Genomic DNA, 11,403 nt, shown 5'->3' on the forward strand with positions numbered 1-11,403 from the left:
CTCTGTTAACAATATTTTGTCTGAGTTGATGTTGTCGGAATGTGTCATGAATAAAAAAGTTAGTCTCTTCATACTGGGTTGATTTGCTTACAATTAAAACTACATGTAGCCTCGGGTTAGGCTTCATTGTTATTATCTAAAGAAATGTGCAGCGGTGGATTTATTTGGGTGCCCCCCCCCCCCCCCCCCCTTATGGAGCTTCATTTATGGTTGATCCAGACTTTCTACCGCTTCCACTACAAATTTTGTCTAGTTTGGGGGCCCACAGGCCCCTACTTTTTTCAAAATCCTGAATCTGCATCTCATTCGTCTGCCAGTGTAATTTTACTTTCATAAGAAGTTTTATTTAAAAAAAAAAACGGATTGTGTGCAGTCGGTGCACCACCCAGAAAAAAATGTCCGGACCAAACAAAAACCTGTTTATGCAAAGTTTTTCTGTTTATAGCTTTGATCCACTAAGTTTTGTTGGCTCATCAGAAGGCATCAAATGAAACTTATACATGTAAAATGGAATCAAACAAGGGCAGTCATTGTGCAACTCGTTGTGTATTTCAAATATTGATTTTTTTTCCACATCTACGATTATTTGTACAACTATTAACTGCACAAGAAATGCCTCCACTTTTTTTATGACTTTCGGCAGTATCCATAGAAAAATAAATCAGAAAATGAAAGAAATACACGTTTTTTTTCACGGTTGAAATGGCTGATCGCTCACGTGAGAGGTTAATGGATGTGCCCATGTTTTCTATGTCAATTATAGATAAACCCGTCTTTACAGACCAAAAGGCAAACAAATATTGACAGATTTGCATGAACTCCAAACGGAAAAAAAACCGGCTACTGCGACAGGGTAAGCGTTTCCTGCTACAAATCATACTCATATTATTTTTCCTTGTTATTTTATTTTTGTCTTATTTTGACAGGGTTTATTTAACAGGTCAGCAGTTTTAATTGTTGTTATGACAAATGTGACAGTTGTTTTCCATTTGTTTGATTTGTTTGAGCTTTTGATTTTGCCATTTGATAGGCGACTTTCCGTTTTGAATTTTCCTTGGAGTTCTGTATTTTTGATATTACACTTTTTATGCATCATAGAAATGAGCAAACTCATTAACATCCGTTGAATTCCATAATGCAAAAAAAACAAACAATGTATAACATTTACTGTTATCTTATTGATTTATTAAATCAGTTTTGCTTTAGATAATCAAGAATTTTCTAATTACACAGTGGAAATTTATCCAAAGGAACTAACATAAAAAATGTTTGATATATACATCAGCAATAAATGTCCTTTTCTTGGTTAGGACATATCAGTTTCACACCGGAAACTTTATCCTATAAACGATAAATTGTTAGTTTTTCTTTTGTCATTTCGTACGGTGTGTAAATATTTCAATTTGTCTGTAGTGACGTTTCAGATTTTGATGAACGTAGTCTATGCATAACTGATAAATGATTAGGTTGTGTATCTTTTTAGCCACAAATTACTTTATGTTACTAAACTGTTCCATATATACAATGTTTTGGTTTGGAAGTTCGACAATAGCTATGGAAAACTTATTACAAACGACATATTAATTCTATCGAAACTTTTGATTTTTCAACCCTGTATACCACCATTCCCCATGGGAAATTGAAAATTCGTATAAAAGAAAAAATCCACAATGCTTTTCAATATAAAAATGGTAGCATACGCTATAAATTTCTTACATACGTCATATTTTGTTAATAGTGAACTAAAAAGTAAAACATGCTACACAGTGAAACAAGTGATCAGTATGATGGAGTTTCTCATTGACAACATATTTGTAGAATTTGGAGGTAACCTTTTTCAACAAATTGTCGGCATTCCTATGGGAACGAACTGTGCGCCTCCTTGTCGAACTCATTCTCTTTTTCATATGAGTTACTTCAGACACTTGTCAAAAATAAGAAGATCAAAGAAGCCAGATCATTTAATTTCATATTCAGATATATTGATGATGTTCTTTCCATAAACAATCCGAACTTTTCTGATTGGGTTCCATTAATATATCCTCCAGAACTAGAAATTAAAGAAACAGCAGACACGGCTTCCTCTGCCTCATTTTTAGACTTATACCTCGAATTTGACATACGCGGCCATCTCAGTACCAGAATCTATGACAAACGAGGCGATTTTAATTTTGATTTCCCAAATCTTAGTAGCAATATACCAACTTCACCTGTATATGGGATATACATTTCCCAACTCATTCGGTATTCAAGAGCTTGCAACTGCTACTCAGACTTTATAAAACGTCACCAGTATTTGAGCAGAAAATTGATGAACCAAGGTTATGTCAAAGAACGCCTCGTCCTTTTTCTAAAAAAGTTCATCGGAAGATACCAAGACCTTGTTGATAAATATTCCGTATCAACTGCACAAATAATACACGATAGTCTTGGAGTATAGATTTTAGGTACTGATGTTGTTTATCATCTTTATTACGTGTTAAAGTGTTCTTTTATTTGAATTTGTAAATTATTAACCTTTACTGTTTAGTCCATTTTTGGTAATATCCTTTTGGCGTGGCTTGGTACTTATACATCCCGTATTGTGTTATTGTGCTATGGTCATTTCTTGTATTCTTGTTTCTTGTCTTTCATTTTGCTTATGTGCTTTGTCTATATGCCTTTCTTTTTTTTTCTTTGTTGACATATTTGTTTGTTTTTATAGTGATTAAGATTATGACACAATGTTGACTACTGTAAACCTATTTTTGACATTTTTATCTATTATGTCTGTTTGTTTTGTTCACATATAGTTGTCAATATGATGGAATTTTATGCGACTGTCATACAAGTGAGAGGTTTAGCTAGCTATAAAACCAGGTTTAATCCACTATTTTCTACATAAGGAAATGTCTGTACCAAGTCAGGAATATGACAGTTGTTTTCCATTCGTTTATTGTGTATGAGCTGTTTATTTTGCCATTTGATAAGGGACTTTCCGTTTTGAATTTTCCTTGGCGTTAGGTATTTTTTTTTATTTTACTTTATACTCAAATGTTGACGATGGTGTTGCTAATAAAGCTCAGAAATTGCAGTTCCCGTAAACTTATTGATACTTTGAATAAATTCATCCTTAGGGGGTTATCATTTTCAGTAAGATCTTTGAAGATTGTCTCTATTGGTACTAACCTTGATTTTTTTTAACATCTCAATACCAAACTAAACAGTCAAAAAGGTGTGTGAGCTGGACTGTTTCAGTGAAGGTTTGCGATCAGTAAAACAAAAACGTATAAGTTTATGAGCAGCGAAGTGTCGTAAAGGTTTGAACTGTAAATATGCAGCAAACACCAGAAATTAATACTTAATTATTTAATAATATTGTTTCAGCTGTGGCATTAACAGTTGGTGGTGTTTCGTATACAAATCATGTCGATACCGACCAAACTGGTAAGATATTTTAAGAAAATAGGTGAAAGACACTACCTTTAATGTAACCATGTATTGGAGTTACAAGCAAGATTCTTACAAACAGAAATGATGGTAAATCTTCGTGTGTACTTTTCTGGTGATTTTGGGGAGTTTTCAGTTGCATGAATAACTTAGACTTATAAAGTCAGATCTTGCGAATAGATGACGCACTTGTAATTTATTAATATATTAGATCTGGTACCACATAAATAAGACAGCAACATAACGTCTTATTAGGAGATACATGTTTGTAATTTACGGCAACCACCGACGAGACTCAAAAGCCTGGGCACCCCTACAAATGAGAATGTTTAAAAATATCGGCTTTTGATAGATCGGAATAGCTGTTTACTCGGCTACAGGTTTTGATCTCAAAGGTAGATTATAGGTTAAGATTCAGATATACAATTTATTATTTTTGGGTCAATTTCTTTTTTTTTCAATATAATTTTTATGAAAATATAAAGAATATTTATATTTATTCAAAGAGGGATGAAATAAATTTTTAAACTACAAATTAATACGTTTTTCCGATCCAACTTACCAAACTTGCAGGTTTTCAGTTCACTGCCATCGCGCGCTTTAATTAATTATTATAATGTATTTTGGTACTGTTTTGTACAGCTAAGTCTTAGTTTTGATATTTATCAGTTCGAATGCTATAAAAATACATTCCACTATAACTTTTTAAGGGAAATTTCAGTTTCCACATTAATAAAATTTTGTGACATGCAAGTTCAGTTAAAATTTGATATACATGCATGAATATTTATAGGCACAACTTTCATACTTAAAATAAAGAGTTTCAAAAAATTTATTGCAAATTTGTTTACCTGTCAAAAGATTTCCGTCCGTTATACGCCCCGAAAGGGTTTGCCCTTCTCATTGTTAAATGTATGCTTGTAAGGTTATAGGTATTTCTTTCCTGTTCCATAACTGTTTTTGTTCAAGTTGTTATGAGTTGCAGAGTATATGTTTTATTTTATCTTTATTTCACAGGCACTTGTCTCTTGGAAAATACTGTAAATACCTTTACAAGTCAATTAACGGTATATATATGTATATTTGTTAGAAACAAGTGCTTGTGCTAAATTTTAAAAAATTGTCAGACTTTTGACGTCAAATTAAGGGTATTTAAATATGATCAAAAAGACATCAAGGAAACATTGATATTTTATAAATATGCTCTCATCTGAAAGCGTCGGATATCTTTTTAAAGAAAGTACGTGTTTCATGTAGGTATAAAATGCATGAATACAATGTTAATGCCTTTAGTATTCCATATTTCTCGATATTAATACATAAAAGTATTTTAAAATTATTTTAAGATGCTCCTGAAAACTGTAGCGAATGGGAAGAATTCGATGGAATAGAATGTGTTTGTGCCAGTACCAGTGTCAGATGTAGTGACGATGGTGGAATGGTTTGTGATGAACAAGGCGTCCAATATCGTTCTTCTTGCTTTTTTTCCCTGCAGATGTGTCAACAAAACATCAGTATTAATGACAACATTGTTTCATGTGGTACGGAATTCCAATTTTTTAGCATCACCAACTTCATCAACATCGTTATCATTTTTTTTTTATTATAGTACTGCCATAGAAGAACTATAATAGTTATGATTATTATTAAAATTAGTTATTGTCGAAGCAAAAGTAGTATAGAAACTATTGTAATTTGAGAAACCACTTTACTTGAATTTTCGTTGTAATGATCATGATCAACAACAATATCGTAATCAGACATTTTTATACTTAGCAGTGGTGGTTGTTGTTGTAATGTACAAGTAATGTTCTATCATGTAGAATAATAGAAGAAATAATTTTGAGTTTCAATTGGAAGTATCTTAAAATATGCAAACGCTGATATCAGGTTTCTCCTACAATAGTAGGGGGATTATGCTTTCCGGTCTGTGTGTCCATTTGAGGGATTGATGCAATCAACATCGGCAACGTTCTACATCACAAGGAGGTAATATCTAAAATTCCTATTTACTTTCAAAATCAGTCTGTTCCTATCCTATAGTTACACCAAAACCATTGCACCTAAAGTATTTAACTATAAACAAGCATTGCAGGACCTTGACTTAGAACAATACCTCAAAAACCCACCGACATGTGACTGTTCCCACTTGCCTTATAATTACAGCCCCTCTGGTCATGTTATAACTGGGGATCTAAACATAATTCAACATGAAAATCTCCGAAAGGTGATTTCTCATGGTCCTAAGTTTAGAGAACCCCAACACATCAATTGGAACCATAACTTCAAAATAATTATGGATTCCATTGAGGACTACGCCAGAGCATGGGCTAAACGAGAAGAAGTTGAACTGGACACTTTGTCAGAATGGGTCAAAACTATCAGGTCTCTGATAAAACGTCGCATTCATAAGTTGAAAAACTGTGTGAATGATCGACCTAAGTCCGTTTTCACAGACAAAGAGGCCGTGAAATGTCTATCATCTCTTCATGATAAGTATGTTGTTGTTCCTGCGGACAAAGCTTCAAATAATATTGTCTTTATATGTAAATCGTATTACTACGAATGTCTTGTAAAAGAATTAGGAATAAATAAGCACTCAGGTAATCCCACATACAAAGACATATCATTTGACAAGGATGAGATTTTAGCAAATCATAAGTCCTTCGTGGCTTCAATGAACATTACATTGAACACCAAATCGGAGGACTTACCTTTTTTGTATTGGATACCTAAGCTCCACAAAATTCCTTACAAACAACGGTACATTGCCTGCTCATCTGCATGTTCCACTAAAGAATTGTCCATTAGATTGACTAAAATTCTGTCCGCAGTGAAAGATGGTCTTCAGAAATACTGTGAAACTGTTTACTCGCGTAGTGGTATTAACCATATGTGGATTCTTAAAAATTCTAAAGAACTTCTAGATAATTTTAAATCTCGGTCTTTTTCTGAGATTAGTTCTATCAAAATTTTTGATTTTTCAACCCTTTATACCACCATTCCCCATGTGAAATTGAAAAATCGCTTGAAAGAAATAATCCACAATGCCTTTCATCATAAAAATGGTAGCATACGCTATAAATTTATTATTTTGGGATATCATAAGGCATATTTTGTTAATAGTGAACAAAAGGGTAAAACATGCTACACAGAAGAACAAGTGATCAGCATGCTGGAGTTTCTTATCGACAACATATTTGTTGAATTTGGAGGTAGACTTTTTCAACAAATTGTCGGCATTCCTATGGGAACGAACTGTGTGCCTCTCCTTGCCGACCTCTTCTTATTTTCATATGAATCGGACTTCCTTCAGACACTTGTCAAAAACAAGAAGATCAAAGAAGCCAGATTTTTTAATTTCACTTTTAGATATATTGATGATGTTCTTTCCATTAACAATCCGAACTTTTCTGATTGGGTTCCATTAATATATCCCCCAGAACTAGAAATTAAAGAAACAACAGACACGGCTTCCTCCGCCTCATTTTTAGACTTATATCTCGAATTTGACATACACAGTCATCTCAGTACCAGAATCTATGACAAACGAGACGATTTTGATTTTAAAATTATAAATTTCCCCCACCTTAGTAGCAATATACCAACTTCACCTGTATATGGGATATACATTTCCCAACTTATTCGATATTCAAGAGCTTGCAGCTCCTACTCAGACTTTGTAAAACGTCACCAGTGTCTGAGCAGTAAGTTGATGAACCAGGGGTATGTCAAAGAACGTCTCGTCCTTTTTCTAAAAAAGTTCATCGGAAGGTACCAAGACCTTGTTGATAAATATTCCGTATCAACTTCACAAATAATACATGATGGTCTTGAAGTATAGATTCTGCATACTGACGTTATTTATCATCTTAACAACGTGTAATATTGTTCTTTCATTTGTCTTTGTTCTATTATTAATATTACTTTTACTGTTTGGTTTGTTTTCTGTGATATCCATTTGACGTGGCTAGGTACTTATACATCCCGTCAATGTGTTTGTATTATCTTTCATTTTTGCTGGTGTGTTTTGTATATGCGACTTTTTGTGTTTCTGTGGTTCTTATAACGTGACTCTGTACTTTAAAAGATCCCGTTATTATGTTATTGTTCTATTATATGTCATTATGTTATTGTTCTATTATAAATTTGAAAATACTTTGAACGACAAACGACAAATTTATTTTACTCGCATAGTGGTATTTACCATATGTGGATTCTTAAAAATTCTAAAGAACTTCTGGACAATTTTAAATTTCGGTCTATTTCTGAAATTAATTCTAACATAACTTTTGATTTTTTAACCCTGTATACCAACATTCCCCATGTGAAATTTATAAAATTGTTTTGAATAAACATTGAATGACAAACTTTTTTCTTATATGACGTTTGCATTTTCTGACGTCAGACACGCGAAGCAATGAATGTGGTTTTTAATTTGATAGATGCTTTTGTGCTTTTTTTGTAAATAATTGTTTGTTTTGATATTGTAACACGGTGATGACTGCTGTACCCATATTTTGAATTTTTTATTGATAATGTCTGTTTTGTTCACGCATCGTTGTAAATATAACGGAATTTGATAAGACTGTCGTACAAGTGAGAGGTTTAGCGCTATAAAACCAGGTTCAATCCACCATTTTCTACATTTGAAAATGCCTGTACCAAGTCAGGAATATGACAGTTGTTGTCCATTCATTTGATGTGTTTTGTCATTTGATTTTGCCATGTGATTAGGGACTTTCCGATTGAATTTTCCTCGGAGTTCAGTATTTTTGTGATTTTACTTTTTATTTGTCCGTCCCAATTCAGATTAAAGATTTCGGTTACAGTAGTTTTACTTGAATTTGTGGTCAAATCAACTTGAAACATAGTATTATGGTTTATGATGTGAATGTTAAAAATTATATGCAAAAGTATAGTTTTGAGCCAGATTACTGAGTTCACTGAACACTGAAACGTGATAAGCGTATCAGTTTAAATTTTTGGTTTAGTTATATTACAACCTTATAGGTTTGATATAAAGATAAGAGAATGTGGTATGATTGCCAATTAGACAACTTTCCACCAAGGCCAAATGAAATAGAAGTTAACAACTACGTAACCGTACGGCCTTCAACAATGAGCAAAACCCATACTGCATAGTCAGCTATAAAAGGCCCCGAAATGACAAATGTAAAACAATTCAAAAGAGAAAACTAACGCACATATTTCTTATTCATTGAAAAACATTTTGAATTAAATTCCAAAGTAGATTTCTACTTTGATATTGAGAATTACTCATCATGGACATGTAAAAAGGCGATCAAGACGTGGTTGTCCTCTTGTAAGATATTCTTGTTTATTATTCATGTGCAAGTGCAATTTTATATTCATTCACTTATTTTTATTACTAAGCATTGTTCTATTTTAACTCTTTTGTCTATTACAACAGGTGCATGTGACACACTTAGGCTGACCGGTGGGAAAAATTATCCTAAAGGTATCACTCTTGCAAAGTTCCTGAGACAAGGACCAGAGGCAGGTTTATCAACAAGATATAAATCTATAAACGACAACGAAACAGAGATTTTCTTTGTACCAGAGCTAAATGCATGGGCAATAGGTAATGTAGTTTTTTCCGTTTGAATAACTTTGAATAATGTTACAATATAGACGTGCGTTAAAACACCAAATCCCTGGGATGTGTTTTAATTGATTTTAGTCTCTAATGCATTTTTTTTTTATATTGTTAATCGTTTTTGGCTTTTAACTAGCTTTCAGTAACTCCGAGTACTCTCAAATCGTACTTTCGTGTTAATTTGACTTGTTGACACAATTTGTAATGCATTTCTGTTATTCAATGTTTACTTATTTTTTGTTATATCTCGTCTCACTATTTTTAATATGTACCACCTTTGATAAGTATTTAGTATGACGATAAATTTTCACTTCTGTACTCGTACTCTGAACAACAAATTTATTTAATTGTAAAAAAAATGTTTACTTCCGTACTCCTAACAACAAAATTATTATATTTAAATTTACCTGTGTACGTTGTTTTATTTAACGCCATTTCGTCCCAGGTTAGAGTTGTCTCTTTTACACTGTTTCTACATCTTTTTTATTACTACCTGTAACGTCTAAGTTATATAGGCACCTACGTTTTAATATTGTTTCTATATTGTGTCATAGATCAAACTTATTCGTTCAGTGTATAGGTATAAGAAGATGTGGTATGAGTGCCAATGAGACAACTCTCCATCCAAGTTAAAATTTATAAAATTAAACCACTATAGGTCAAAGTACGGTCTTCAACACGGAGCCTTGGCTCACACCGAACAGTAAGCTATAAAGGGCCCCACAAATTACTAGTGTTAAACCATTCAAACGGGAAAACCAACGGTCTAATCTATATAAAAAACGAGAAACACTTATGAACCACATTAATAAACGACAACTACTGAACATCAGATTCCTGACTTAGGACAGGTGCAAACAAATGAAGCGGGTTTAAACGTTTTAATGGTACCAAACCTTCACCCTTTTTTCTGAAACAATAGTGTAACATCACAACATAGAAAGACACACTATAAAATATCAACTGAAATAGCCTAACTCAATCAAAGGACATATTAACACGAGTAAACATACACTGAACAAATAAATTTGACCTATGATACAATGCAAATACAAAATAAATAAACAGACTAAGGGAAGAATAATAAAAGTAACATGTTATATCGGAATGAAATGTTAAACAATTTAAGAAAACCAATATGCTCGAACAAAAATATCAGCCATTTGCAATAACTTTAAACACAGGTAAATGGAAATAATTTTGTTGTTAGGTATGTTTACTTGTTTTGTTTAAATGTCTTTTTGATCGAGTTAAGTCATTTCAATTGATATTTTATTGTGTGTCTTTTTATATTGTAATGTTACACTACTGTCTCAGGTTAGGGTGAAGGTTGGTGCCTGTTAAAACGTTCAAACCCTCTGCATTTTTATGCACCTGTCCTAAGGCAGGAGCCTGTTGTTCAGTGGTTGTCGTTTGTTGGTGTGGTTCATAAGTGTTTCTCGTTTCTCGTTTTTTAAATAGATTAGACCGTTGGTTTTCCTATTTGAATTGTTTTACACTAGTCATTTTGGGACCCTTTATAGCTTGCTGTTCGGTGTGAGCAAAGTGTTGAAGGCCGTACTTTGACCTATAATTTTTAACTTTTTATTACATTGTGACTTGGATGGATAGTTGTCTCATTGGCACTCATGGGGCTTCGGTGGCCGAGTGGTCTAAGTAGTCCAACTACTGTATCACTAGTCAGTCAACACTGAAGTTGTGAGTTCGAATCCTGCACTGGGCAGATGCACTCGACTCCAATCTTAATTGACTAGGATTGTCAGTTTTCCTACCGAAGGTCGATGGTTCTCTCCGGGCACTCCGGCTTCCTCCACCAATAAAAACTGACCGCCACGAAATATCACAATAGTGTTGATAGTGGCGTTTAACATCAATCAATCAATCAATCATTGGCACTCATACCACATCTTATTTATATGAATATTGTGTGTATTCGCCGATCACGTTTCGAAAATAATATAGTAATGTTTGTCATAAAGCATATGAAAATAATGGAATTAATAATTTTTGGAATATAGTTATAATACACCCCTCTCTATGATTACAAATACACCCCAAGTCCTCGAAAAAGGTTTTGTGTTCGTACCGTCCAAAACTCAAAACAGCAAACTATAGGGTGGTGGTTATTTTTGTCATAAAGCATATGAAAATAATGAAATTAATAATTTTTGGAGTGTAAACAACTCTTTCGATGTTATAGATACATTGTGCGCATTTATGTTCCCTTCAATTCGGTTGACAGTTATGGCTTTTCTACTCTCTACACTTCACTGCCTTAAAAGATCTAATGAGATTATGGAAGATTTTAATTTTCTAATTTACGTTTCGGCATTAAAGTCTATAGAAATATTGAA

This window comes from Mytilus californianus, unplaced genomic scaffold (assembly GCF_021869535.1).
Source record: "Mytilus californianus isolate M0D057914Y unplaced genomic scaffold, xbMytCali1.0.p SCAF_7, whole genome shotgun sequence".
NCBI lineage: Eukaryota > Metazoa > Mollusca > Bivalvia > Mytilida > Mytilidae > Mytilus > Mytilus californianus.